This window comes from Hyperolius riggenbachi, chromosome 12, assembly GCF_040937935.1.
Source record: "Hyperolius riggenbachi isolate aHypRig1 chromosome 12, aHypRig1.pri, whole genome shotgun sequence".
Lineage (NCBI taxonomy): Eukaryota > Metazoa > Chordata > Amphibia > Anura > Hyperoliidae > Hyperolius > Hyperolius riggenbachi.
Window position 1 is genome coordinate 179,241,517 of NC_090657.1, and position 27,667 is coordinate 179,269,183.

General features: G+C 45.5%; 2 protein-coding genes across 16 annotated transcripts in view; one reads left to right on the forward strand and one right to left on the reverse strand.

The window, feature by feature from the left end:
- Positions 1 to 27,667, reverse strand: part of FAM110A (family with sequence similarity 110 member A) — an 897,957-nt gene that overhangs the window by 325,491 nt on the left and 544,799 nt on the right. The window lies entirely within an intron of this gene.
- SLC52A3 (solute carrier family 52 member 3) overlaps positions 15,137 to 27,667 on the forward strand; it is a 32,310-nt gene continuing 19,779 nt past the window's right edge. The window contains exon 1 of the mRNA XM_068262803.1: positions 15,137 to 15,262. The gene's annotated coding sequence lies outside the window, so the exon portion shown is untranslated. The remainder of the gene's footprint in view (positions 15,263 to 27,667) is intronic.

The following is a 27,667-nucleotide window of genomic DNA, read 5'->3' on the forward strand; positions in this document are numbered from 1 at the left end:
CACTGACTGTGGTAGGAATTGCATGTGAGCTCCTCAGTCAGTGACATGACTATGTACTCTGTAAAGGGCTGCAGCCGATGCCAGCACTATGTCTGCACATAATAACATAAGTGTATATTGCACAATTATATTGGCACTTGTTTCTGTATTTAAACACTTGTTAGTAGACACTCCTGCTCAGTTTCCTGGTACATTGAGTACTATAGTGAGTTATCAACCTGAGATAGGAGTGCAATTAGATATTTATTTGCACCCTGTGTCTAGGAAGCAACATTATTGCCCTACTTAATAGAATACTGTTGTACTTTTATTCTCATCCCACACAGCAGAGCAGACCAGATCAGTGGCTTGATGCTGGACGGCGTGGAGACAGGTAAGCATCATCAGTGCTGCCAGCTCTGTATGCAGGGAGTGCTTGTTAATGGGGGCACTGTAAGGCTGACCATACACTGCTCAATGTGGTCTAAGAGAGAAATACCTGTCCAGCACCTGTCTTCTATCCACCGCCGGTCTCTTCTCTCCCAGGGGCCTGTGTTATGTGAAAAGCACTAGAAGATAAACATTACAACCAGGGTCGGATTTAGGCCAAGCTCACCCAGGCCATGGCCTAGGGCACCACAGGAGCAGGGGCACAAAGCAGCAGGCTAAACTGGTGTAGCATTTGCAAGCTTGCAAATGCTGCAATGCAGGGAGCGAGCGCCTGACCGTGATACTCTGCTGCTGGCTGCCTGTGCAGCAGCCACCATGCTCTCTGTGCACGTTTGCATTGTGGCCGGCGGCTATGAACTTGGGCAGCATTGGAGATGGAAAGGAAGAGGAAGCTTCTGCACTGGAGACAAGCTTATAGGTGCTGCGGTGTAAGGGTGAGCTGGCTACCTATGCTGAAAGGGGGGCGGGAAAAGGAGGGATTAAGGGAGTCATCTGGCTACCTATACTGGAGGGAAAGGGGGGAGGGGTCATCTGGCTACCTATATTGGGGGGTCATCAGGCTACCTATACTAGAGGGAAGGGGGGTGGGGTCATCCGGCTACCTATACCGGAGGGAAGGGGGATGGGTCATCTCTCTACCTATACTGAAGGGGGGGGGAGCTGGTGACAGTGGCCTTGGGCGGTAAAGAGTACAAATCCGGCCCTGATTACAACCACTGTGGCACATACCTTATCACATGACACAGGCCCGCAGGAGAGAAGAGAAGGGAGTGAGAGCCTTGCAGTGGATAGAAGATCCGTGAATAGATGAGTCTAATCTCCACTGCTGTGTCACTCTTTGCCCAATCCAGCATTGCTAGCAAAATTATTTTGGCCAAAAATCGAACGGCCAGGAATCGTTTGTTGCACTGATTTCTAGAAAATTCCATCAGACGGATAGTGGTGCTAAAAATCAACCAGTGTTAGGCTAACTGTTCCGAGGGAAGAAAAAAAATATACAGGTATTGCATATACCTGTCCCCCTCATGCCATCCTGACGCCGACTGCATCTTCGCTCTCCCCCACACTCCATTTAGCTGCAATATGGCCTGTATTAGGACCCGATCATTGGTTCACTGGTCTTTGGGTTGGGATCAGTGAACCAGAAGATCTCCCCTTTCACAAGATGCACAGCCACACATGCAGAGCTGTGAGAGAGTGTGCCATGCTCAGGGGGCCACCTGGGAGCGTTAACACTGTGCATGCGTAATGTATATTTGTGGCGTTGTGCGCGAAGAGTTCTTCTTCTGGTTTACAGGTCTCAACCCAATGGGTGAAGGCCTAATATGGGCCATATTGCAGCTAAACAGAATGAGAACCGTGGATGTAGTCGGCGTTAGGATGGCATGAGGGGGACAGGTAGGTGCAATAAAGTGTACCAGAGCTGATGAAACAAAAGTTTTATAAATACCTGGGGCTTCCTCCAGCCCGATGTGCACGGATCGCTCCCACACCGCCATCCTCCATTGTCTGCAGCTTCAGCACCGAGTCCCATAACTTCAGCCAGTCGCAGGAGTAGTGAGTCCTCTACGTATCTCTCCGGTGCTGCTGGAGAGATACACAAAGAGCGCAGTTCTCTTGCACAGACTGGCCGCGACTGGAGGGAGTTACGGTACCGAAGCTATCTATACTATCTTCTACTGGGGTCTAATATCTCGGGATTATTTCCTGACCAATTATGTTAGTTGGGAAAAAGCCTGCTTGACTTATTATGCTGTGCTGCCTAAATTGTATTTGGAGGACATACTGCTGTCTAATTCTTTTTTTTTTTGGGGGGGGGGGGGGGGGGCGCAAGCTGCCCAATTATTCTTCGGAGGGCATATATCACATATGTTTATACCTGTTCAATAAGCAATGCAGGGCAAGCAGGGAAAATATGTGCAGGTGCCATTTCCATGTTCCACCCTTGTCACTGCCTCTGTCACCACCTTGTCACTGCCTCTGCAAGAGCTCCTGCCTGCAAACTTTCTCTGGTACCTCTGGAAAACTTGGAGTGGAGTTTCGTTTAATGTTCTATCTACTTCAACTGTCACATGGTCACTCCTGATTGACCCACCAAGCACCTACCGTATTTTTCGGAATATAAGACGCACTTTTTCTCCGTCAAAAATGGGGAGAAAAAGTTCCTGCATCTTATATTCCAAAGGCAGGGAATCCCCGACATCAGAACGCTGATCCGCCGCATTGTCGGGAACTCCCTACTTTGTCCCCCCAGGGGCGTAACAATAGACCCTGCAATGGATGCAGCCGCAGGGGGGCCCAGAAGCCACAAGGGGCCCGTTCTGTGAGACTGACAACTAAGAGCAAGGAGAGAAAAAAAAGTTCTGCTCTTTGTACAATTGTTCTAATGACTGCATCTGCTCAGCCACTTATAAGGTATCATACAAAGTTTTGCAGACATATATTTTTAGACAGTCCCTATTCAGTGTTCAGCAGGCTCTTGTGTATACAGGGCTGTTCTACCCTCAGCCTTTCTACCCCTCATCAAGTGCTATGTCCTGTAGTGATGCTTAAAAAGTCTGGGCATGGAGCGAAGGCGGGAGGGGGCCCCATCCAAAATTTCGCAGGGGGGCCCTGTCATTTCTAGTTACGCCCCTGTGCCCCCCTATGTTATGTTTCGAAAAATACTTTCCAGAAACGTCTGCATTCATTCTAATCTTTGTTACAAACACATTAAGCAGAACTGTTGCTTTTCAGCCTAAGCAGCCCAGTCTACACATTACTGTGAGGGCAGGACCACATACCAATTTACAGCAATATATAGATACAGGGAGCAGAGGTGTAGATAGGGTTATCAGCACCCGGGGACAAAGTCAGTTTTTGCACCCCCCTCATGACAAGGTGTGAACCGAAAGCATCATGCTTTCCCAGAAATGTTTAACTTTTAGAATTATTTCCAGCATGTCCGACCTGCACCTGATTAAAAACAGGATCGATTTTCAGGTCAGCACTGGACAAAGTCGATCCTGTTCTCAATCAGGAGCAGATCGGACATGCCAGAAATGATCGATTTGACCCATCAACCTGACAGAAATTGCATTGAGTGCTGGGCCGGGCAGAGGCAAGAGAGGCTCCAGCCTCAGGGCGCAGAGTAGGATATTAAGGTGTTAGAGGCCCTGTGGCACCTCTTAGTCTAATAGCAATCAGTGTATGACAGCTGGGGTAGGAGGGATGGAGGGGCGCACTTTAGTGTCTCAGCCTTGGGTGCTGGAGGACCTGGTCCACGCTCTGATCGTGTGCATCAGACATTTAGAGAGTTGGGAAATACGCAGAAACACACATGATCTACTTTCCTGATGCAAACATGGCATGCGCTGATTACAGCAGGGAGATAAATTAAAACAAAACTCTAGGGCAGAGAGTAGGAGGAAGAAGGGGAGAAGATCAGATCCTTTCTTCTTCTTTCACAGACCCTTCAATGGGGACATTTCAGGGAAAGTAAAACCTGTAAAAGTGCCCCCCCCCCCCCCCCCATGCTGCGCCCGGGGCCAGATGTCTCCCCCTCCACCATAGCTACGCCTCTGATAGGAAGTGTTTCTGGTGCTGAAATCAGGTGAGTATCTTGATTAATTTACTACATTCCACTATATGTCTATAGAGTTCTTCTTTAAAATGCAAACTGCCACAATCTTTGTCTGGCCTGATTGCCGAGATTAAGACACACCTCGCTATTTTTTTCTTTTCTGGGCTTTGTAGGTTATCGGTTTGCTAAATCTGTCCTGCCGCCCCTGCAAACGATCGTCGCTGTCAATCACTGTGAAGTTCCCTTTCAGACTCAGGAACATTGTAATACTGCAGGAGGCAGAACAGAGCAAGCCTCCCTCTGGTGGCATGTGAAGTGACAGAACATCTCTATCTAGGTCATGCAGGAGATATTATCCTGCTCTTTCTTTGCCCAGTGACACAATGCAGAGGAAACTTACAATCAGCCTTATGCAGGAGATAGCATGAACTGGGTCAATCATTGACTTTATCTGCTGTATTCTCTCTCACCTGAGAACTCAGTGACCGCTCTAAGGAATTCTCTGCTTCAAAAGGATTCGTATACAGGTAGTCCTGGTTAACGGACGAGATAGGGGCTGTAGGTTTTTAACTTGAATCTGTCCATAAGTGGAAACACTGTGCCATCTCCATCCCCTGTTCCTCCTCTATGCCCCCCTGTGCCTCCAGTGTCCCCCTCTGTGTCACCTCTATTCCCCCTGTGCCCTCATTGTCTCCCCTCTGTGCCACCTCTGTTCTCCCTGTGCCCTCAGTGTCTCCCCTCTGAGCCACCTCTGTTCCTTCTGTGCCCTCAGTGTCTCCCCTCTGTGCCACCTCTGTTTCCCCTGTGCCGTCAGTGTCTCCCCTCTGTGCCACCTCTGTTCCCCGTGCCCTCAGTGTCTCCCCTCTGTTCCCCCTGTGCCCTCAGTGTCTCCCCTCTGTGCCACCTCTGTTCCTTCTGTGCCCTCAGTGTCTCCCCTCTGTGCCACCTCTGTTCCTCCGTGCCGTCAGCGTCTCCCCTCTGTGCCACCTCTGTTCCTCCTGTGCCCTCAGTGTCTCCCCTCTGTGCCACCTCTGTTCCCCCGTGCCGTCAGTGTCTCCCCTCTGTCCCCCCGTGCCCTTAGTGTCTCCCCTCTGTGCCACCTCTGTTCCCCCTGTGCCGTCAGTGTCTCCCCTCTGTGCCACCTCTGTCCCCCCTGTGCCCTCGGTGTCTCCCCTCTGTGCCACCTCTGTTCCCCCGTGCCCTCAGTGTCTCCCCTCTGTGCCACCTCTGTTCCCCCGTGCCCTCAGTGTCTTCCCTCTGTGCCACCCCTGTTCCCTCGTGCCCTCAGTGTCTCCCCTCTGTTCCCACATGTCTCCAATGTCATCCTTTGTCACCTCTATTCCCCTGAGCCTTTAGCGTCCCCCTCTGTGCAAGCTCTGTGCGCGCACACACACACACACACACACACACACACACACACACACACACACACACACACACACACACACACACACACACACACACACACAGTGTCAGCTCTGTCCCCCTGTGGTTAAAATAAGTTGTCTTTTAATTTCTTTTAAAATTCATCTTCTCAAAAACTACAAAGTCCATTTGAAAAAGTTTTCACTTGTTCCCACAGAATCAAATTTTACATTTTCAGGCTGTGCCTATGGGCGGATCATTTATAAGTCCGTTGTTCGTAAATTGGGGACTACCTGAAGCTAGCTTTTATTATTAACCTTTATTTTAAAGAACGTCTGAAGTCTTAAAAAAATCCTCTTTTTACTTGATATTTATGTTAAGCAATATGTGCATATCTAAAACGTTGCATTCCCGCGGCAGAACAATGTAATTAAACCCCCCAAAATCCCAGAGCAAAATTCCACGACTTTCCAGGTAATGGACTTTGCTGCCCGGGAGGCAGAGCTTTGCGCTGTGGCTCTGCCTTCAGTCGCGTCAATCTCCACGGATCTCCGCCTCTCCTCGCCCCTCTCAGTGAAAGAAGACTGAGAGGGGCGGGAGGAGGCGGAGATCGACGCGAGTAGAGGCAGAGCTACTGCACTCCTGCAGAGACAGAGCTACTGCACTCTACCCGGAAGGAGCCCCGAATTTTGCCCTGGGGATTTGGAGGGTTTAATTACATCGTTCTGCCGCGGGAATGCAGCATTTTAGCTCTGCACATATTGCTTAACATAAATGTCTAGTAAAAAGATGATTTTTTTTTAGGCTTTAGACTCTCTTTAAGTGCTAACATATTATATATCACGGTATCATTATTATTTAAGTTATTTAAAAAGCACCAACTTAGTATGCATCGCTGGACATTAAATAAGGTTACAGACTCTAAAACTGAACATCCGAATACATCAAGACATGATCACACAAACCCCGAAGAACGTTTAGGTGCAGGCTAGGTTCACAGAGTGGTGGTCAAGTAGTGCAGGTAGTTTAGTCAACAAAATAGGTGCAGCATCGAGTAGGAAACACAAGGGGAGAAGACCCTGTCCAAAGGCTTACATTCTAAAGGGCTGTTAAGCTGTACAATAGATAGGGGAGACATTGCAACATTAAACAATGGTACACAGGGACATTACAGTGTTAACAATGGTACACAAAATAGTAATGTAACAATAAACAATGGTGTGCAGATTTCAATGAAGGGTTAAATAATGCAGACGAGTCACTGAGTCCATATGGTGATTGATGGAGAAAGACCCTGCCAAATAGACTTACAATCTAAGGGGTGATGCAGAACATTTGTTTATTGAGTGTTCAGAAGTCAGTAGAAACAAAACCTGGTATCCCACAATGTTCTAAGAGGAGAATTCCACATAGCTAAGCAGCCTAGGCTAAACATCACTGGAAGGGTGAGTTAACATACCAATTTACCGTAATATATACATATAGTAAGCGTTTCTGATGCTGAAACAATGTAGGGATAAATATAGCAGACAAGTCACTGAGTCCATATGGTGGCGGAGAGGAGCACACTCAATGGTGAACAGATAGTTTGATTTTGTACTATAATCATATTCATCACTACACAAATGTATAATGTGCTTTTTAATTAGGCACATAAGAAATCTACAGGCAAAAATTTTAAAACTTTCAGGTACTGAGTATTAAACGCCAGAGCGCTCCCAGCATCCTAAAGTTCAGTTAAAAGTAGATCTTCAAAAAAAAAAATAAAGGCAAAAAGATAAAGGAATAAAACTGGGAGACGGTATGGTGTATTATGGTAGTATAATAGAATTTCTAAATCAAAAGAAAAAAGAGAACTCACAAAACTGGGTCACTGGAAAGCAACCTCAGTATAGAGATGGTAAGGAACCACTCATCCCTACACGGCTGTGGATTTAGCCTTTCAGCTGATCTGAGAAAATCAGTTACTGTATTTTTTAGACTATAAGACTCACTTTTTCTCCCCCAAAAGTGGGAAAAAAAAGTCCCTGCGTCTTATAGTGCAAATGCAGGAAGTTCCTGACTTGTGAGCGCCTGCCAATACGAACCTCCAACCTGTCGCAATGTCGGGAACTCCCTGTACTGTGCCCATACAGAGGAAGGCAGAGGAGGACAAACGGAGGACATGGGGACACAAAGGGGCACAGAGGAGGACACAAAGGGGCATAGAGGAGGACAGAGGCTGACACATGAGGGACATGAACCGGAGGCGGGGCCGGAGCATCGGTGAGTGGCTGCGTGGGCACAGGATGTCTGCGGGGGACCATTAGAAGCCCCGGGTAAGTTCCACTCATTTTCCTCTGACCCCCCCCCCCTCCCTTACAGTATTCCTTTAAGAAGGCAATTTTTTGTTTTTTAAAATACTCATGAATCATTATTAGCTCACACTCACAGTGTGTGTTGCAAATGTCTTCACAGGGATCAAAAGCATTGCACACAAACAGAACGGAACAAGAGGAACATTGTAGGCATATTGGAGATGATATCAGAAGTTTGTTTTTCAAACACATTTCAGCACACACTGCTTATAGTTATAGTCAGTAACAGCAATGACATGCCACTATTATAATAATATTTCTAAAATCAGCAAGGCATGTCTTTGCCTTGTTGAACATGACCTAATTTAAAACCTCTAAATGACACTTACAAAGCATGCAGGAGCATAGCAATAGGGGTTGCAGAGGTTGCAACCACATCGGGGCCCTTGGGCCAGAGGGGCCCTCCCTCAACTACAGTATTAGCTCTCTATTGGTCCATTGGTCATAATAATCACTTCTATAGATACTTTGAATAGTAGTGATCATTAACACACTGCTCCCCATCCCCTTCTTGCACCTCAGACACTGTAGTTGCCATTGCCAACCATGTGTAAGGATTGATCATGCAGATCGTGGTCGTGACTAGAACCAGACTGGCAGATCCACGATCTCTGCATAGCAATCCTTTAGGTTAAACAAAACCAGAAGATCACAAATGAAATACGGACGTCTCTACAATAGAGTACACTAATAAATGTGTTTATTTACAAATATGCAGCATAACAAAGACACAAACCTCCATACACATACAATCAGACAATACGTGGTGCACCACAAATACCAGAAACCCTATCTATCTATCTAAAATCACAAACACTGGTCCGCACGACAGCCGGGGCCCCAGGTCTCTCACTAGCTGGGGCCCCTAAACCACCATGCGATACTTAGAGGGAAGTGTGGGCACGCCCTGGACCTCTCACCTCCAGGGAACTCACCCCCACCACCTCTATACTGAATGCCAAGTGCAACAAACACAATTGCTAACTTCCAGCTAGAGAAATCTCCTGCCTTTATCTGGTCAGCAGACGCCAGTCAGCCAATCAGGTGTACTGTTATACACCCTTTGCCTGTAGATGTGCCTGCACGGGGCGTCCCTGTTAAACGATGCAACCCACAATTGCAACCAACCGAAGCCTCCCACCTGAATGCTAATTTATGCAATTCCTGCTAGATTTGGTACAGCAGGCAAAGGGTGTATGACAGTACACCTGATTGGCTGACTGGCGTCTGCTGGCCAGAGAGGCAGGATATTGCTCTAGCTGGAAGTTAGCAATTGTGTTTGTTGCACTTGGCATTCAGTATAGAGGTGGTGGGGGTGAGTTCCCTGGAGGTGAGAGGTCCAGGGCTTGCCCACACTTCCCTCTAGGTATCGCATGGTGGTTTGGGGGCCCCAGCTAGTAAGAGAGACCTGGGGCCCCCGGCTGTCGTGCGGACCAGTGTTTGTGATTTTACATTTCTTTTTTACAGCTTCCAGGATGCGGTTGGGGAGTGACAGGGGAGTGGTTATGGAGGTGACCGTGTGGGAGATGTGCCTACACGGGGTGTCATTTTAAAACGATGCAATCTACGATTGCATCCAACTGAAGCCTCCCACCTGAATGCTAATTTATGCAATTCCTGCTAGATTTGGTACAGCAGGCAAAGGGTGTATAACAGTATGTCTGATTGGCTGACTGGCGTCAGCTGACCAGATAGAGGCAGGAGATTGCTCTAGCTGGGAGTTAGCAATTGTGTTTGTAATATATATAGCAACACACAGAGTATCAGAATATATACAACAATGAATGATCCGAATCAGCATACACGAAGGGAAGTCATACAAGCAAGAGTCAAACCAGGAAATCAGGATCAGGCTAGTAAGGATCGATACCGGGAATTCAGAGTAACAATGCAAGGCAAGGCAAGGCAGGAAACAGGGAACACAGGATCAATGGCTAGAGTCACAAAACTGCACAAGCAAACAGAATGACCTAGCATTGTGCTGCTAGGAAGTCTGGTCTTAAAGTGAACCTCCGGACTAAAAATCGACTCAGCAGCACTGAAAAGGCTTGGTGTTTCTTTAACAGTTTCACAGCATCAGAACTTTGTTTTTCTTGTAGAAGTCTAATTTTTAGCTGCACAGAAGAAAACTGCCCGGGCTTTTTTCCCCTGATGCTGTGCAAAGCATGATGGGATTTCTGATTTTGTTGTTCTCGTTCTGCTGTTTTGGTGCAATTTTTTTTTTGTACATTTTGAATTTGACATTTGAAGCCTAGCGTGTGCAGCTGGGAGGGGTGATCAGGACACAGGACAGTTGGAACTGTGTCTCCTGCTCCTTGTCACCTCCTACCAACCAAAAAGATGGCTGCCCCCATGACAAAGATGGCAGCCCCCATGAATCACAAACATTTGCCTGTTCTTTTAAAACGGGGTGGGTAAAAAAATATATTACCTATCTATTCTAATTAACATAACTAATGTAACTTAATGACAGTATGTTTGTTTAGGCTGAAGTTCCCCTTTAAAGAGAGTCTGAAGCGAGAATAAATCTCGCTTCAGACCTCATAAATAGCAGGAGCATGTGTGCCCCTGCTAAACAGCCGCTATCCCGCGGCTTAACGGGGGTCCCTGATCCCCCAAATCCCCTCGGTGCAGCGGGGGAGCGCTTCCTGGTTGGGGCAGGGCTAACCGCCGCAGCCCTGCCCCACGCGCGTCTGTCAGCGCGTATCTCCGCCTCTCCCCCGCCCCTCTCAGTCTTCCTTCACTGAGAGGGGCGGGGGAGAGGCGGCGATGCGCTGCTGATAGACGCGACTGGAGGCAGGGCTGCGGCGGTTAGCCCTGCCTCCAGGAGCGACCAAATGTACGACCAAGTCTTGCGGGGGGGGGGGGATTAGGGGGTAAAGGGACCCCCGTTTAGCGGCGCGATAGCGGCGGTTTAGCAGGGGCACACGTGCCCCTGCTAACTTTGAGCTCTGAAGCGAGATTTATTCTCGCTTCAGAGTCTCTTTAAATAGCAGCACATTGATCAGGTGATCTTTCAGAAAGTTCTCATAGTTCCACCTGCTGGTGATCCGGGGAACTGCACAGTTCTCAGCAACAGGGGAGACATCTGCTGGTTGACAGGGGAAGTTCACAGCAAAGTTCAGGGCCCGTTTCCACTATCGAGAATTCGCATGCGTTTGCCGCATGCAAATTCGCATAGCCAATACAAGTGGATGGGACTGTTTCCACCTTTTCCTTTTCCTTTTTCCTGTTCCCTTTACGTTTTACTCTGCAGAAAAAATCTGCACGGCAGAGCCATCAGAATTCGCATACCGCATACCGCTATGCGAATCGCATACAATGTATTTAATAGGGAATTCACATGCGGTATTGGTATGCAAATTTTCATGCAAATTCGCATACGATTTTGCATGGAATCAATGGAAAAGCACACAGGCACTGCCATGGTTAAATTCGCATACATCATAATCCATGCGAAATCGTATGCAAATTTGCATGAAAATTTGCATATAACCGCATGCGAAATTTGCATCCACATGCGAATTTTTACTGTGGCGATTCCCACTGCACAAGTGGAAACAGGCCCTCACTAGTGATGGCACCAGCAGTACAACAGAGGCACAGATCCTGACATTATAGTTCCACCTGCTGGTTATCCAGGGAACTGCACAGTTCTCAGCAACAGGGGAGACATCTGCTGGTTGACAGTGGAAGTTCACAGCAAAGTTCACTAGTGATGCCACCAGCAGGACAACAGAGGCACAGATCCTGACACTATGTATAGAGTGCTTGGGTGGCCCCATTGTAAGACTTGCATCAGGGCCCACAACTCCTTAGCTACGCCACTGAAAGCATGAATACATTAAAGAAGTACACACAGACAAAGTGCACTAATCTACAGCTTGATGCAGAAAACACATTCTCAAATAAAGCAAAAGATTGAAACACAGAGGTCCAGATTTAACCTCCTGGGGGATACAATAATATCAGCAGGGGGCGGCGCAGCACATTTTTTTTTAATTATTATTTTTTTTAATCATGTAGCTAGCCTAGCGCTAGCTACATGATAGCCGCTGTGCAGCGGCATCCCCCCACCCCCTCCGATCACCTCCGGCAATCAAAGCAAACAGGAAATCCCGTTCAGAACGGGATTTCCTGTTTGGCTTCCCCCGTCGCCATGGCGACGATCGGGATGACGTCATCGACGTCATGACGCCAGAGGGAGTCCCGATCCACCCCTCAGTGCTGCCTGGCACTGATTGGCCAGGCTGCGCATGGGGTCTTGGGGGGGGGAGCGACGCGGCACGGCGGGTAGCGGCGAATCAGCGCGGAGCGGCGGCGATCGGTATATACACGTAGCTAGCAAAGTGCTAGCTGCGTGCAACAAAAAAAAAATTATGCAAATCGTCCCACCAGGGCCTGAGAAATCCTCTGTGGCGGCTTACCCCGAGCTCAGCTCGGGATTATCCCCCAGAGGGTTAAACTAGTCAAGATCGTGTGCAGCAAAGTACGAGATGTTTCTCTTGTACAAAGTATTAGGAAGCTGCTTCTGTATGACTTAAAGGCCCATATGTAATTCACTTTTTTTTCCTGAGTTTTCTCCTAGGTGATATTTTTAAATGTTATCAATAAAATGTTTTTTTTCAACCACCAGCAAGCAAGAAAATACTCCAAATTATTTTGATGGCACTTTATCATTAAGTTTTTGGTACTTTTTCAATTGCAAAGTGCAGAAAAGTAATTTTAAATACAAGATGAAACATCTCCTAGGAAAAAAAGTTAAAGTCATTGGGAATCGTAAAAAAAAAAAAAAAGGAGATGGGCAGTTCCATACTGCACATGCACTAGCACGCACTCTCGCACGTGCGCAGTATGGAGCCGCCTGTCTTCAGGAGGACTCCGCTCCCGAAGTCCTCTGCGGCGGGGGATTCAAATGGAGGAGATGCCATTGCAACCAGGGCACCGGGAGAGGAGAGGGAAGGCTCTATGGGACCCAGAGCCTCTCCATAGGTAAGTATCTGGCTTTTTTTTTTTTTTTTTTATTAATGACCTCCAATGACTTTAATTGCATATGGGACACAATATCCACTCAAAGGCCCATCAATGATCTTTTTCTCCTGAGCTATTTCCTAGGAGATAGCTTTCATCTTTTTTAGAATAGCTTTTCAGCTTTTTTAAAACGTACCCAGAAGTTGGTGAAAATATACAATTAAGATTATTTTTGCAATTAGTATTTTCTTACTTGCTGGTGGCTTAAAGGCCATGACAAGTTGTGAAAATATCACCTAGGAGAAAAAGTGGGTTGCATATGGGCCAGCATATATTTACTTATATTTATTAGGCCAGATACCCACTAGGAGCGATTTCTAATCGCTAGTGATTTGAAAAAGGTCTTGCTAATGCAATGCTATGGGGGATTTTTATAAAATCACATCGCTCAAATGGCATCACACCCATAGCATTACATTAGCAAGAGATTTCAGATCGCAAAGCGCTCAGAAAATTGCTCCTAGTGGGTTTCTGGCCTTACTCTTTTACTACATAGATTTGGTAAGATTGTATCATTAGTGGGTGCATTAAAGGGAGTGTGGCCCATTAATACACTTTCTACAGCATACAACCTATGTGTGCACACTTTTATGTTCTGACTAATATTTGGTCCCACCCACAGTCTGTTGTATCCACACCCACTTTTCACATCTGGCTCTTCATTGTTACTCTTATTATTACCCAGGACAGCCACAAACACAAAAAAGGAAGACATACCTAGGTAGACGGAAGCCTCTGGATCTTTGCCCATACCTTTATCCTCTACCTCCTGAATCTTGCTCGCTGCAAGTGTGTGCCATAGTAGCAAACTTTTGTCGGATTCATTTTGCGGCTCCTCCCCTAACAACAGTGGGGGGGCAGATGCTCATGAGAAGCCTCTGCAGTATCCAGGAGCTTATCTCCTCTTAGGTAAGTATAGCTACCTTTTTTTCCGTAATCCGCCAGGGGTTCACCTTAAAGCAGACCTGAACTCTTGCACAGGAGAGAAGGAGGATTGTTTATGGAGAACAGCCTGTCTAATTCTCCATTCTCACCAAGTAATGCGCTAGTGTAATTTGAGCTCCCAGCTGTCTGCCGACTCTACCGAGTTGAGAGTTAATATGTAAACACAGGAGTTTAACCCTTTCTGTGCTCCCAGCCAACAAGGAAGTAACTACACTGCTGTATCTCTGAAGGAGCTCTGTAAGCTGTAACAAGGAAATGATTTTTCTGTAAAGGTTATTATGCTGTTGCTTATCTTATAGAGCAGAGAGGAAGTTCTGAGTTCAGGTCCACTTTAAGAGGATAACACTTGTAGTGAAAAAAAGTTCTATGTCAAATTTTGAAATATTATTTTACAGTAGAATCCCTTTATAGTAAACTCCAAGGGACCAGGAATAGCAGTTTACTATATCAGGAGTTTACTACATCAGAATTGGTCATGCATTGCATATTTATACAGACACATTTGCTGGGACTTGAGGACTGAGTTTACTATATCCAGAGGTTTACTATAACGAGATTCTACTGTATCCTATAATCATTCAGTTTTTTATGTTAAGATAACTGATATTGCTCCGTGTTAGTGGTGGTTTGTGGTGGGGTGAGGGGGAGTAATTACCATGCCTGGGGCACCAAACAGGTCAGAATAGGCCTAAATGAATGCATGCAAAAATGTGTGTCTGAAATTAGGCTTTAAAACACACTTGAAGTGAGAAGGATATGGAGGCTGACATATTTATTTCCTTTTAAACAAGGCAGATTGCTTGGCTTTTCTGCCTATCCTCTGCTTTTCATACTTTTAGCCACAGCCCCTGAACAAGCATGCAGATCAGATGTTTCCCACTGAAGTCTGGCTGGATTAGCCACATGGTTGTTTCAGGTGTGTGATTCAGACAGTACTGCAGCCAAAGAGTTTAGCAGGATACCAGGCAACTGGTGTTGTTTAAAAGGAATTAAATATGGCAGCCTCCATATCCCTCTCAGTTCAGGTGTGCTTTTATTGTTGCTGGAGAAGTCTTAGGGCTAAACACAATGAGGGGAGGGGTATCGGGGTTAGGTACAACAAGGGGAGGGGTCTTAGGGTTAGGCACCATCAGGGAAGGGTGCTGTGTGAGAGTAGGGTTCATTTTAGCCATAGTAAAATATCAGTAAATATTACCAACATTTTAATATCAAAATGCAGTAGTAGAATATTTTACTAGCGACAATCCCGAGCCCTTTTTTCCAGGCGCCTTTTTTTCATGTATGTCACCTGACCACTCTGGAACATTCAGAGAGCTTGAAACATTAGTAAAATTCCAGAAGTCCACTGATACATACAGAAGAGTTGCACATTACTTGCAATGCTCAGCGAGGTGAATAGATTAGCCAAGTGTTGAGTATCAGTGGGCGGAGCTGTGCGCTGCTATAGAACTGGCTGCTGGAACTCAGAGCTAGAGACAATTCTGTGTCATTGTAAAGGAACACTGATTGCTAATAATGGAGATCTCTCATAAAATGCAGGCAGAGATGAAGTTTTCTCTCAGAAATCACCACAGTAAGTACAAAGTCTCAACTGTATTAGCGGTAGATTTCCTTTCTTTGTGTCCTGGCTGCAGCCATTGACAATAGCTCCTGTGTGTTCAGAGAAACCTCACAGATCAGAGCACAGGTGAGCTGGAGTTAAGTAATCGCATAGCTGAAGTTTGCACACACTCAGGTTAGGAACACACATAGCACAAACGCTAGCGTTGAGGAAAACACTGCGTTTTTGCCGCCAATGCAAGTCAATGGGCCGCATAAAAAAAAACGCATATGCATTTTTTATGCATTTTGAAACACGCTGGGTTTGTTGCATGCTTCTCAAAAACACATCAAAAACGCACATAATGAAAGTCAATGGTAACGCAATGGTATGCGTTTTTCTATCCGTTTTTTTTTTCTTTGAAATAGTTTTGTGATGTATTTCTGCTTCCTGTTGTCTTCCTAGTGATTTGGATAAAACGCAATATAAAAACGCATGGAAAACGCATATGCATTTTGTATATGTGAACTGCAAATACATTTTAAAAAAAGCACGCAAAACGCCTGAAAAACGCATATGCAGGAAAAAACCACAAACGCACCAAAAATGTACAAAAAAACGCACACAAAACAGCCCCGCACATGCCAGAAAACTCACCCTTTCACGCGCAGCCATTTGTGCACTCAGCCTCAGGGTGAATTCTTTAAAACCCACTTTATAACCCCTCCCTCCGTAGATTGTATAGTAAAATGAAAATAAAGCGGAAAAGTATTGGGATCAGAAGAGTATTGTACTGAGATAAACATCTGTTAAAGCACACCTAAAGTGAGCGGTATACGGAGGCTGCCATATTTATTTCCTTTTAAGCAATGCACATTGCCTGGCTATCCTGCTGATCCCCAGCCTCGAATGCCTGTAGCCATAGTCACTGAACAAGCATGGAGATCAGATGTTTCCCTTCGGAGTCTGGCTGTATTGGCCGCCTCAGAGTTTCACATGTGTGATTCAGACACTACAGATGCCAGAAAGATCAGCAGGATGTGAGAGTCATATGGAGGCTGTCATATTTGTATATATTATAAGAGACAAGACAACATATACTCTGTACAGCGCTGTGGAAAATGTTGCTGCTTTACAAATATTAAATAATAAGAATAAAATGATAATATTTGTTTCATTGTAAACAATGACCGTTGCCTGACAGCCCTGTTCAGTGGTGTAGCTAGTGATAATAGGGCCCCATAGCAAAACTTCCATGGGGCCCGCAGATGTAGGCACTCTTGAGCAATGCCACTTGACACCCTATAGATAAGAGTTAATTGAGCAAGTTACATGCTCATGCAATCTACACTGCATAAGGTCCATGGGCCGCGAGACAAACTCAGGGGGTGGAAGAACACAAGAAGGTTAATGGGGAATACACTTGGGCCCCCTTTACTTCAAGGCCACATAGCATCTGCAACGGCTGCTATGGCTACTGCTACGCCCCTGGCCCTGTTGATCTTCTGGCATTAAATGTGTTTGAGTCAAAAACCCTGGAACAAGCATATGGTTAATCCCGTAAAACCAGCTCAGAGTACCTGTCTGCTGCATGCTTGTTCAGGGTCTGTGGCTAAAAGTATTAGAGACTCAGGATCAGGAGGACAGCTGGACAACTGGTATTGTTTAAATGGAAATAAATATGGCAGCCTCCATATCCCAGAGTATTTTACTTTTCAATGGCAGTGATGAGATTCACTGTGGCTTGGGTTTGCCAGTGGTGAATATCCATCCTATAATGCCCAGCATGTCCTCTGACCTAAAGCCAGCTTGCCAATAAAAATGGAGTTTGCCACAGTGTCCACGTTTGGGAACTCTTGTTCATGTCACCAACATCTACCTGGCTTTGGGTTGGGAGGTCATGTTGGGCATTATGGGATGGAAGCTCGCTGCTGACAAACCAGTGCCTTGGCAAATTCCATCCCAGTTGGCTATATCACAGTTCCACTGGCTCACAAGTTGACATACACTTAAAGCGGACCCAAACCAAACATTTTTTTAATTAAAAATATTTAGTTGCACCACTCTGACACATACAAAGATAAATAAACACTCCTTCAAGCCTATGATCATTTCAGTGCATGCTTTTCACCCTTCTCTTTTCATAGCTAGGGTTATACTGGGGGCAGCCATTAGCAATTCCTCCATTGCCGGACACCATCTACTCCACCAGTTTGCCGGAAAAATGCCGGCAATTTGAAAGGAAGGGAGGGGTTCCTCCAATAAATGTAAAATATTTTATATTTGTCATCATGCAGCTGAAAAAAGGCTGCTATTTATAATTATAATTTAGAAAATAGATTTTATTTCTGAAATCTTGTATTTTTAATTTGGGTCCACTTTAATATTTGGTAGCATTGCCTTTAACCACGTTATCCCATTGGCTGAAGGATATAAATGCATGCATGTACTTCAAAATAAAAGGTGTTTATATAAATGTCCTATTTGCAATAAAGGTGCACAAATAGAACATTTATAAAATCTTATTTTGCAGGAAGTGTTTAAATTGTTTCTATGTAATGATCTGCTCTGCTGTCTGCACAGGCAGACAGCTGTTTGACCATTCTTTAGGTCTGAATGCTACAGGTCTCTGGAAAAGAGACCTGTCTTCACTTTGCAAGTTTCAGAGTTGCTCTGCTGGTGAGGAATTTGCATACACTTGTCATGCAAATTGCTTAGCTCTTTCCTCTGATGGCTTGCAGTATAAAAAACATTTCTTCCCAGAATTCCTTTGCTGGTCATGATGGTTTGTTCCTGCTAACTCTCCTGGAGTATCAGCCTTGCTATTGTTTGCTAAGATTATCTTAGAGTAATTCCTTGGGACTGCACTAGGCATCCCTTCTAGCGCAGTCAGGTTGTATTATCTGTTTTGCCTTGTTCTGTCTATCTGTTGCGATTGTCTTGTCACCAGCGGCGGTCGACAGGAAATCGTTCTGCCTGTACCCTGTCTTAGGGGTGCTAGCCAGAGCAGCAGTTGCTACCGGCAGCCCCATCTGTTTGTCCATCTGGATCGCATCCGCTCTAGCGGCAGTGGCGGTGGGTCCTTCTGTGCTCTGTCTGGGAGTGTAGGCCAGAGCTGCAGTTGCTGCTGGCTGCTCCTCCTGTCTGTCTTGTCTAGTACGAACTCTTGCTGTAGGCTCGGTGAGGTAACCGTTTAGCAAGTGTTCGCGTTCTCTACTTCGTGTTTGTGTTACATTGGGTAGTTAGGGTGGCACGCTTATCACTGGGCGCCTAATGCGCGGTGATCGTGTCTTAAACGTGTTCGCTGTTGCGAATGAGTGCGGTGTTCGCGTTTAACTAGCGTTTGTTATTTTCCTTGATGTTCTAATCGTTCTTATTTGCTGTGTCTTTCTTGCTACACTTGTGCTCTGTCTAAATTCGGTCTTGTGTCACTTTTGGCAATCGCCACTCTTGTGATTGCGTTCCCACTTCGGTTTTGTAGTTGTGTGTTCACCGTCGCTGGGTGGCGACTAGATTGGTGGACACACATACATTCTGTCTCTGTGCTCTCTCTCTTTAAGGGATATCTTGCCCTGCATTGCTTCAACTCGTACAATTCCCATTTGGCATCTGTGGCCGTGCAGAGGCTTTGTTCATCTGCACTCCACAGCTCCATCTGCCGGTGGGAATTGCCCTCTACAGGTGCATAGCGCCATAGCTGGGTTCTGTCAAATTACTCGCTTGTGGAGGATTTCCGCAGTGTCAGCGGGCATCCTGTGCGCTTACCACGGAAATAATTCCGCAATCGTTACATTCTATTTTATTTTGGGTAGTCTTCCACAAGCTTCCTAAAATAAGTTTATATCATTTTGGCCGATCCCTCCACACAGAAATGGTGTAACTGGGGCGGGTCCATAAGCACACACCTTTTCAGTTCTGCCCACAAATTTTAACTCTCATTGAGGTCACGGCATTGTGGCGGTCACTCCAATACCTTTGTCTTCTTGTCCTTAAAGAGTAACTGTCAGGCTGCAAAAGCTAATTTAAACCTTTATTCTCCTGTGTTAAACAGTTTAGAAGGAAGCCAAAAAGGCAATACTGAAGTTAAAAATCTCTCCTACTTTTGATGTGTGCTTATCAGCAAAGCTGTTAGACCCAAGCTCTTAAGAGGCCGAGAGGCCGCATACCATACTGCAAAGCATACTGCAAAGCATTCTGGGGCCCTCCCCTCGGCTGCTAGTGAGAAGTTACAGGATCAAGTTACAGCAGCTTGTAATGCAGCCCAGCTGACAGCACTGATAAATCTCCGGGCAGAGTACACTGCAGGAGTCCGCTATTGTTCCTAGCCACATGGCTAATTAATATTCACTGCACAGTACTGTTATTCATTACGAGCTTTTTTTGTGAGAGGAATCATCAGGAAGGAGGGAGGATATGACATCACAATTGGCTTCATAGGAGACAGACAAACATGGAACCTGCCATGAGCTGTCAGGAGCATCATTCTCTGCAAATACTATATAAAAATTCTGTGAAGTACAAACGTGGACAGTGAAATGCATATGTAATGTAAGTACAGCCAGTATTTAGCTACTGATATATGTGTTTATTTTCTGAGACCTTATACCTAACAGCTCCTCTTTAAAGTACACCTGAAGTGAGAGGGATATGAAGGCTGCCATATTTATTTCATTTTAAACAATACCAGTTGCCTAGCAGTCCTGCTCATTTATTTTGGCTTCTGCAGTGTCTGAACAACACCAGAAGCAAGCATGTGGCAACCAGTCAGACTTCAGTCAGAGCACCTGATCTGTATGCTTGTTCAGGGTCTATGGATAAAAGTATTAGAGGCAGAGGATCAACAGAACAGCCTACTGAGGGGTTTTTCGCCTTATGGACCAGAGCAATTTTCACATTTCAGTGCTCCTTCCTTTCATTCACCAATAACTTTATCACTACTTATCACAACTTAATGATCTATATCTTGTTTTTTTTATCCACCAATTAGGCTTTCTTTGGGTGGTACGTTTTGATGCATATTAACGGGGATAAGAATAAAAAAAATGGAAAAATTCATTATTTCTCAATTTTCAGCCATTATAGTTTTAAAATAAAACATGCTGCTGTGGATAAAAGCCACACATTATTTTTGCCCATCTGTCCTCAGGTATTACAATGTTTAAATTATGTCCCTATCACAACATTTTATTTGTTGTCAATACATTTTTATTGAAGTTTTAAAGTAAAGGAACACATTGTAGAACAAAGTAAAACATCATACAACATGTCATCTTGAACACAAAGAGGAATTCAAATCAACAATGAAATAGAACTAACATCACAGTTCCTAATAAAGATCATAACGGGGAACTCATGGGGAATCAGATTATAAAACATCTCATAAAAGAAATCTTGTGGCCAATATTTTTTTTGTGTTGAGTCGGTTACCAATTACAAGCCCTTACTTGCAGAACTGACAGTAATATACCCTCATGACATACATATTAAAAAAGTTGAGTCTCTAAGGTAACTATATTTTGGTAACTATGGGACAGTAGGGTAGGTAAGGGGTTAACTTTAATGGGGGATGTATGCATTTTAATTGAATTTAATGTGTAATATACTATTTGGCCACTAGATATCCCCCTCCGAGTTTATTCCTAGTGTGAAGTGTTTACTGCATACACGCGGTACAGGAAGTAGAGTGTGTATGTTTTTACTTTCACATTAGTCAATGACCACCGGCATTTTATTAATACTGAGGATCATTGATCGAAGGCACTTAGATCGGTGAATGGGAACTATGTTTCCATACACTGATCTGTCTACTAATGAGAACACATGTGGGAAGAGGGCTTTCGGTGAGCAGCAATTGAGTATCTATGTCCCTGAATAGGAACTGAAGTTTTGCAGGTCGTAGATATACCGTCTTGGACACGGTAAATGGTTAAAGGAAATAAATATGGCAGCCTCCATATCCCTATCATTTTAGGTGTGCTTCAAACCATTCTGCCACAGATTATTATAAATGTATGTAGCACTAACATCTTCTGCAGCACTTTACGGAGTACATAGTTATGTCACTGACTGTCCTCAGAGAGGTTCACAATTTAATCCCTACCATAGTCATAGTGCAATGTTCTGTTGTATCTATATATATAATAGAGTAAGTGCCTCAACCTTCAAACAAGAAGAAGAAGTAGCGCCCTGCCCCCAGGGCCGGTCCAAGCAAGAAGAAGGGGCTGGTCCAAGCAAGAAGAAGAAGTAGTGTCAAATCAAACCAAGGGCAAAGAAGGATAATTTGCATATTCAGTAGCAGTGCATTGTGGGTAACCACAAATGTTCACTTATAGCTGAGTTATAGGCGGTGGCTGGACAGTGTAATGGTTAAGGGCTCTGCCTCTGACACAGGAGACCTGGGTTCGAATCTCGGCTCTGCCTGTTCAGTAAGCCAGCACCTATTCAGTAGGAGACCTTGAGCAAGACTCCCTAACACTGCTACTGCCTATAAAGCGCGTCCTAGTGGCTGCAGCTCTGGCGCTTTGAGTCCGCCAGGAGAAAAGCGCGATATAAATGTTCTGTGTTTGTTTGTTGTTATTGCAGATTTGCTTCTGTTTTAAGAAGGAAAATTACACCAAGCTTTGCTTTTTTTTAGTAGGAGAGCTTTTTGGTCTCTTTTATCCTCCTATACATTCTTAGTAGTTTGGGTCACCCTGAGCTGCTTGGTTACTCTGTTGTACTGGTCCAAGCCCTATCTCATACAGCCTTATCAATCCTTGCCATGTATAGATGAGGACCAAAAGTCTGAAACAGGCTGTCACATGTGGGTATGATATGGCTGTGTAAAATTTAAAGCTATAGGCTTGCTATACACCAGTGGTTCTGGATGCTTGCTTGGCTTACTAAGGGTGAAAAGGAATTATTTGCATATTTAGTAGCAGTGCATTGTGGGTAACCACAAATGTTCACTTATAGCTGAATTATTGCATATTTCCTTCTGTTTTAGGAAAGCAAATTACACCAAGCTTTGCTTTTTTTTAGTAGAAGGTCTCTTTGGTCCCTTTTATCCCCCTATACATTCCAAGTGGTTTGGGTCACCCTGAGCTGCTTGGTTACTCTGTTGTACTAGTCCAAGCCCCATCTCATACAGCTGTATCAATTCCTGCCATGTACTAATGAGGACCAAAAGTCCGAAACAGGCTGTGTACATGTGGGTTTGATATGACTGTGTAAAATTTAAAGCTATATGCTTGCTATACACCAGCAGCTCTGGATACTTGCTTGGCTTACCAAGGGGGAAAAGGGGTAATTTGCATATTTAGTAGCAGTGCATTGTGGGTAACCACAAATGTTCACTTATAGCTGAATTATTGCAGATTTCCTTCTGTTTTAAAAAGGCAAATTACACCAATACAGTGTGCGGCATTGCAGGAAGTGACGACAGTGGAACGCATGATGGAACATGGAAGAGGTGAGTAATCCTCTCCCGCTGCCTCTTACTAATAGTGGAGGCTGCTACTGTGCATAAGCAGGAGGGGGAGCGCATATGGCGGACCCAGGTGAGGAGGGGGGGGGTGTTCCTGCTGAGCTTAAGCTGGAGGTAGAGCACACATGGGGGACCCCCCTTCCCGCCGCTGTGCCCAATACCCCCTTCCTGCCCTCTACCCTCTTATGTGGCGTATGCTACGCCGCGGGTCGGCTAGTTATTATATATTTATATAGCACTGACATCTTCTGCAGCACTTTACAGAGTACATGGTTAGGTCACTGACTGTCCTCAGAGGAACTCACAATCTAATCCCTACCATAGTCATAGTCTAATGCCCTACCATATTATTATTGTGTATTTATATAGCACTGACATCTTCTGTAGCACTATACAGAGAACACGGTTAGGTCACTGACTGCCCTTAGATGAGTTTACAATCTAATTCTACCATAGACAAAGTCTAATGTTCAACCATATTATTATTATTATGTACTTATGTAGCACTGACATCTTCTGCAGCACTTTACACAGTACATAGTCATGTCACTAACTGTCCACAAAGGAGCTCACAATATAACCCTACCATAGTCATATGTCCCTATCATAGACTAAGGGCAATTTTGGGGAGGACCAATTACCATAATGTTGTACGATTTTGTTATTATGTATTTATAGAGCTCTGACATCTTCCACAGCACTTTACAGAGTACATAGTCATGTCACTGACTGTCTGCAAAGGAGTTCTCAATCGAATCCCTACAATAGTTATTGTGTAATGTTCTACCTTATTATTATTATTATTATGCATTTATATAGCACTGACATCTTCTGCAGCACTTTACAAAGTACATAGTCATTTCACAGACTGTCCTCAGTAGCCCACAATCTAATACTGCCATAGTCATAGTCTAAGGTCCTACCATCTTATTATTATGTTTTTTTATAGCACTGACATCTTCTGCTGCATGTTACAGAGTAAATAGTCATGTCACTGACTGTCCTCACAGGAGCTCACAATCTAATCCCTACCATAGTCCTAGTCTAATGTCCTACCATCTTATTATTATGTATTTATATAGCACTGACATCTTCAGCAGAACTTAACAGAGTACGTAGTCTTGCACTGATTGTCCTCAGAGGAGCTCACAATCTAATCCTACCATAGTCATAGTCTAAGGTCCTACCATAATATTATTATGTATTTATATAGCACTGACATCTTCGGCAGCACTTTGCAGAGTACATAGTAATGTCACTGACTGTCCTCGGGGGAGCTCTCAATCTAATCCCTACCATAGCCATTGCCTAATGTCCTTATCATAGATTGAGATCAATTCTGGGGAGGACCAATTAAGTTATCTGTATGTTTTTGGGATATAAGTGACAACCGGAATTCCCAGAGGAAACACATGCAGATGGTGTCAATGCCTAGATTTCAACTGCGAACCCTACTGCTGCAAAGCGAAAGTACTGTTCACTCTGCCACAGAACCACCCAACATCTCACTTGTAATACTGCAAGCATTGTCCAATAACGCTTTGTAAATTGAGCCACTAGTAGCAGAGTCAGTTTGCAGAGATATTGAATGATTTGTACTGTACCTAGCATTAAGCAAGTCACTGTCCAGAGTATATCCTTTAGAGAAGAAAGATAAGACGTAGAGAAAGCTTATGACACAATGAACTTTGGTTTTCATTAATGCAGAAGAGATAACGTGTAGGATATTTTGTAAGAGTCAGGACCGAATAAAGTTGCAATGAATGCAATGTTTAGTTATAACACCTTTGGTGGTTGTCCTGACTTCCTGTATCAGTTAATATGAGACCCACCAAAGGCCATTAATTACTCTATGGGTCTGATTTAGTAAGTCAAAGGATTGTAATTTACTTACTCTGACTCAGCAAACTTGTCACGGAAACTTTTTATGTTGTTTTGTGCTAACAGTTCACAGTGAGGATTGCTAGAAGATTAGTGTAGACACACACAGGACATACGGTGCAAATTTCACTATAATAAATCCAGGCAGTCATGGGTTTATCACCAGGGGGTGTTGCTAGCCCTATTTTGGGGGGGCCCGTGCCCCCAATCTGTCCTGGGGTGCCACGGATCGTCGGCCGCCGCTGCCCCCCGGCTGTCCCCACTGCCACACAGCAGCGTCAGACCTCGATCAGCGCCGGGGGACTAGATAGAGCGGGCGCTAGGACCTAGCGGACACCGCTGATATGCGGAAGTGACATCACTTACGCATATTTGTGCCCGGCGCCCGTTCTATCTGGTCGGGTCGTGCGCTGATCCTGAGGTCTGACGCAGCCGGTGCTCCAACACTTTATATCACGTCGGAACACCCGGCAAGGTAGGTGGGGTGGGGAGCGTGCCTGGCACTCACTACCTAAATGGGGGTCCCTGCTGTCACTTACTAACTAACGGGGGTCCCTGCTGTCACTCACTACCTAACGGGGGTCTCTGCTGTCACTCACTACCTAACTGGGGGTCCCTGCTGTCACTCACTAACTGGGGGTCCCTGCTGTCACTCACTACCTAATGGGGGTCCCTGCAGTCACTCACTACCTAATGGGGGTCCCTGCTGTCACTCACTACCTAACAGGGGTCCCTGCTGTCACTCAGTAACTAATGGGGGTCCCTGCTGTCACTCAGTAACTAATGGGGGTCCCTGCTGTCACTAACTAATGGGGGTCCCTGCTGTCACTCACTAACTAATGGGGGTCCCTGCTGTCACTCACTACCTAATGGGGGTCCCTGCTGTCACTCACTACCTAATGGGGGTCCCTGCTGTCACTCAGTAAGTAATGGGGGCCCCTGCTGTCACTCACTACCTAATGGGGGTCCCTGCTGTCACTCAGTAACTAATGGGGGTCCCTGCTGTCACTCACTAACTAATGGGGGTCCCTGCTGTCACTCACTAACTAATGGGGGTCTCTGCTGTCACTCACTACCTAATGGGGGTCCCTGCTGTCACTTAGTAACTAATGGGGGTCCCTGCTGTCACTCACTAACTAATGGGGGTCCCTGCTGTCACTCACTACCTAATGGGGGTCCCTGCTGTCACTCACTAACTAATGGGGGTCCCTGCTGTCACTCACTAACTGGGGGTCCCTGCTGTCACTTACTATCTAACTGGGGGTCCCTGCTGTCACTCACTATCTAACTGGGGGTCCCTGCTGTCACTCACTACCTAATGGGGTCCCTGCTGTCACTCACTACCTAACGGGGGTCCCTGCTGTCACTCACTAACTAATGGGGGTCCCTGCTGTCACTCACTAACTAATGGGGGTCCTGCTGTCACTCACTACCTAATGGGGGTCCCTGCTGTCAGTCACTAATGGAGGTCCCTGCTGTCACTCACTAACTGGGGGTCCCTGCTGTCACTCACTATCTAACTGGGGGTCCCTGCTGTCACTCACTACCTAACTGGGGGTCCCTGCTGTCACTCATTATCTAACTGGGGGTCCCTGCTGTCACTCACTATCTAACTGGGGGTCCCTGCTGTCACTCACTATCTAACTGGGGGGTCCCTGCTGTCACTACATACACTGGTGGGGTTCCTGTCACTAAATGAGCTGGGGGGCTCCTGTCCCTACCTGAACTGGGGGGCTCCTGTCACTACCTAAACTGGGGTACTCCTGGCGCTACCTTAACTAGGGGGCACCTGTCGCTACCTAAACTATCCAGGCCAGCCAGCCCAGCATCACCATCAGCCAACCAGCCCAGAATCACTGTCAAAAAGGCCACAGCATCAACACCAGTCAGGCCAGCATTTACTTCAACCAGCCAAGCACAGCCCAGCATCACTGCTAGCCAACCCAGACAACAACATCGGCTACAGCATCACCGCCAGCCAGGCCACAGCATCACTGCCAGGCCTTTAAGCTCACACATCATCCCCAATCCAGCCAAAAACAATATTGCCAGGCACAGCAGCCAGTAGAGGAGAATTCAGAAGCCAGGTGAGAGGTGTCTACCATATTAAGGGGGCATTCTGCCTATTTATGTGAAATGCTGTCTATTTATGTGCCTCATGGCTGCTGAATTTGTCTTGTTGGGGGCCTCAAGATTTCTGAATTTGTCTTGTTGGGGGCCTCATGATTTGTTGAGGGCCTCAATATTGCTGAAATTGTCTTGTTGGGTGCCTCATGATTTGTTGGGGGCCTCATGATTGCTGAATTTGTCTTGTTGGGGGCCTCACGCTTGCTGACTTTGTCATGTTGGGGCCTCATGATTGCTGAATTTGTCTTGTTGGGGGCCTCATGATTTCTGAATTTGTCTTGATAGGGGCCTCATGATTGCTGAATTTGTCTTGTTGGGGGTCACATGATTGCTAACTGCGAGACTATGGGAAAAGCTGAATCATCATCATATTAGACAATAGCATTAAACCTACTTTTTTTTAGCTTTTTAAAACAGAAAATAAAACTGGGAGGTTCTAAAAAAAATGATTATATTTTTTCAGCAGTAGGATGGATGAAATCGTTTATCTTCACAGTTTTTCAACTTGGATTTTCCATAATGTTCATGTATGTGTTAAAACGTTTGTATAGTATTTAGTTTAAATTGCTGTTGCCACTTTGCGATAGATAAGTGACTTGTGGGTTGCAGTTTGGAGCTCCAAAAAGTTCGCCACCGCTGTCCTAATCTAATGTACGATTGGCCCCACCCATGGCCACGCCCACTCACTGCATGACCACGCCCATTTTTTGCCGCGGCATATACCCCCCACTTAGTGCCCCCAGGTGTCACCGATCTCCAAGGACCCTAGGAACGCCCCTGTTTATCACGCATAGTTCTTCTCACTGCAGGCGTGAGCATAGTGCTGCAATGGCTTGACCCCCATTTTACCCACTTATGATCTTATAGGACACAGGTAAGGAATATAGACTCCATACATACATTTTTAATATAGTCAGCCCAGGTTTGCTAAACCACACAAGTTCTCCACTGCTTTGCAATCTAAG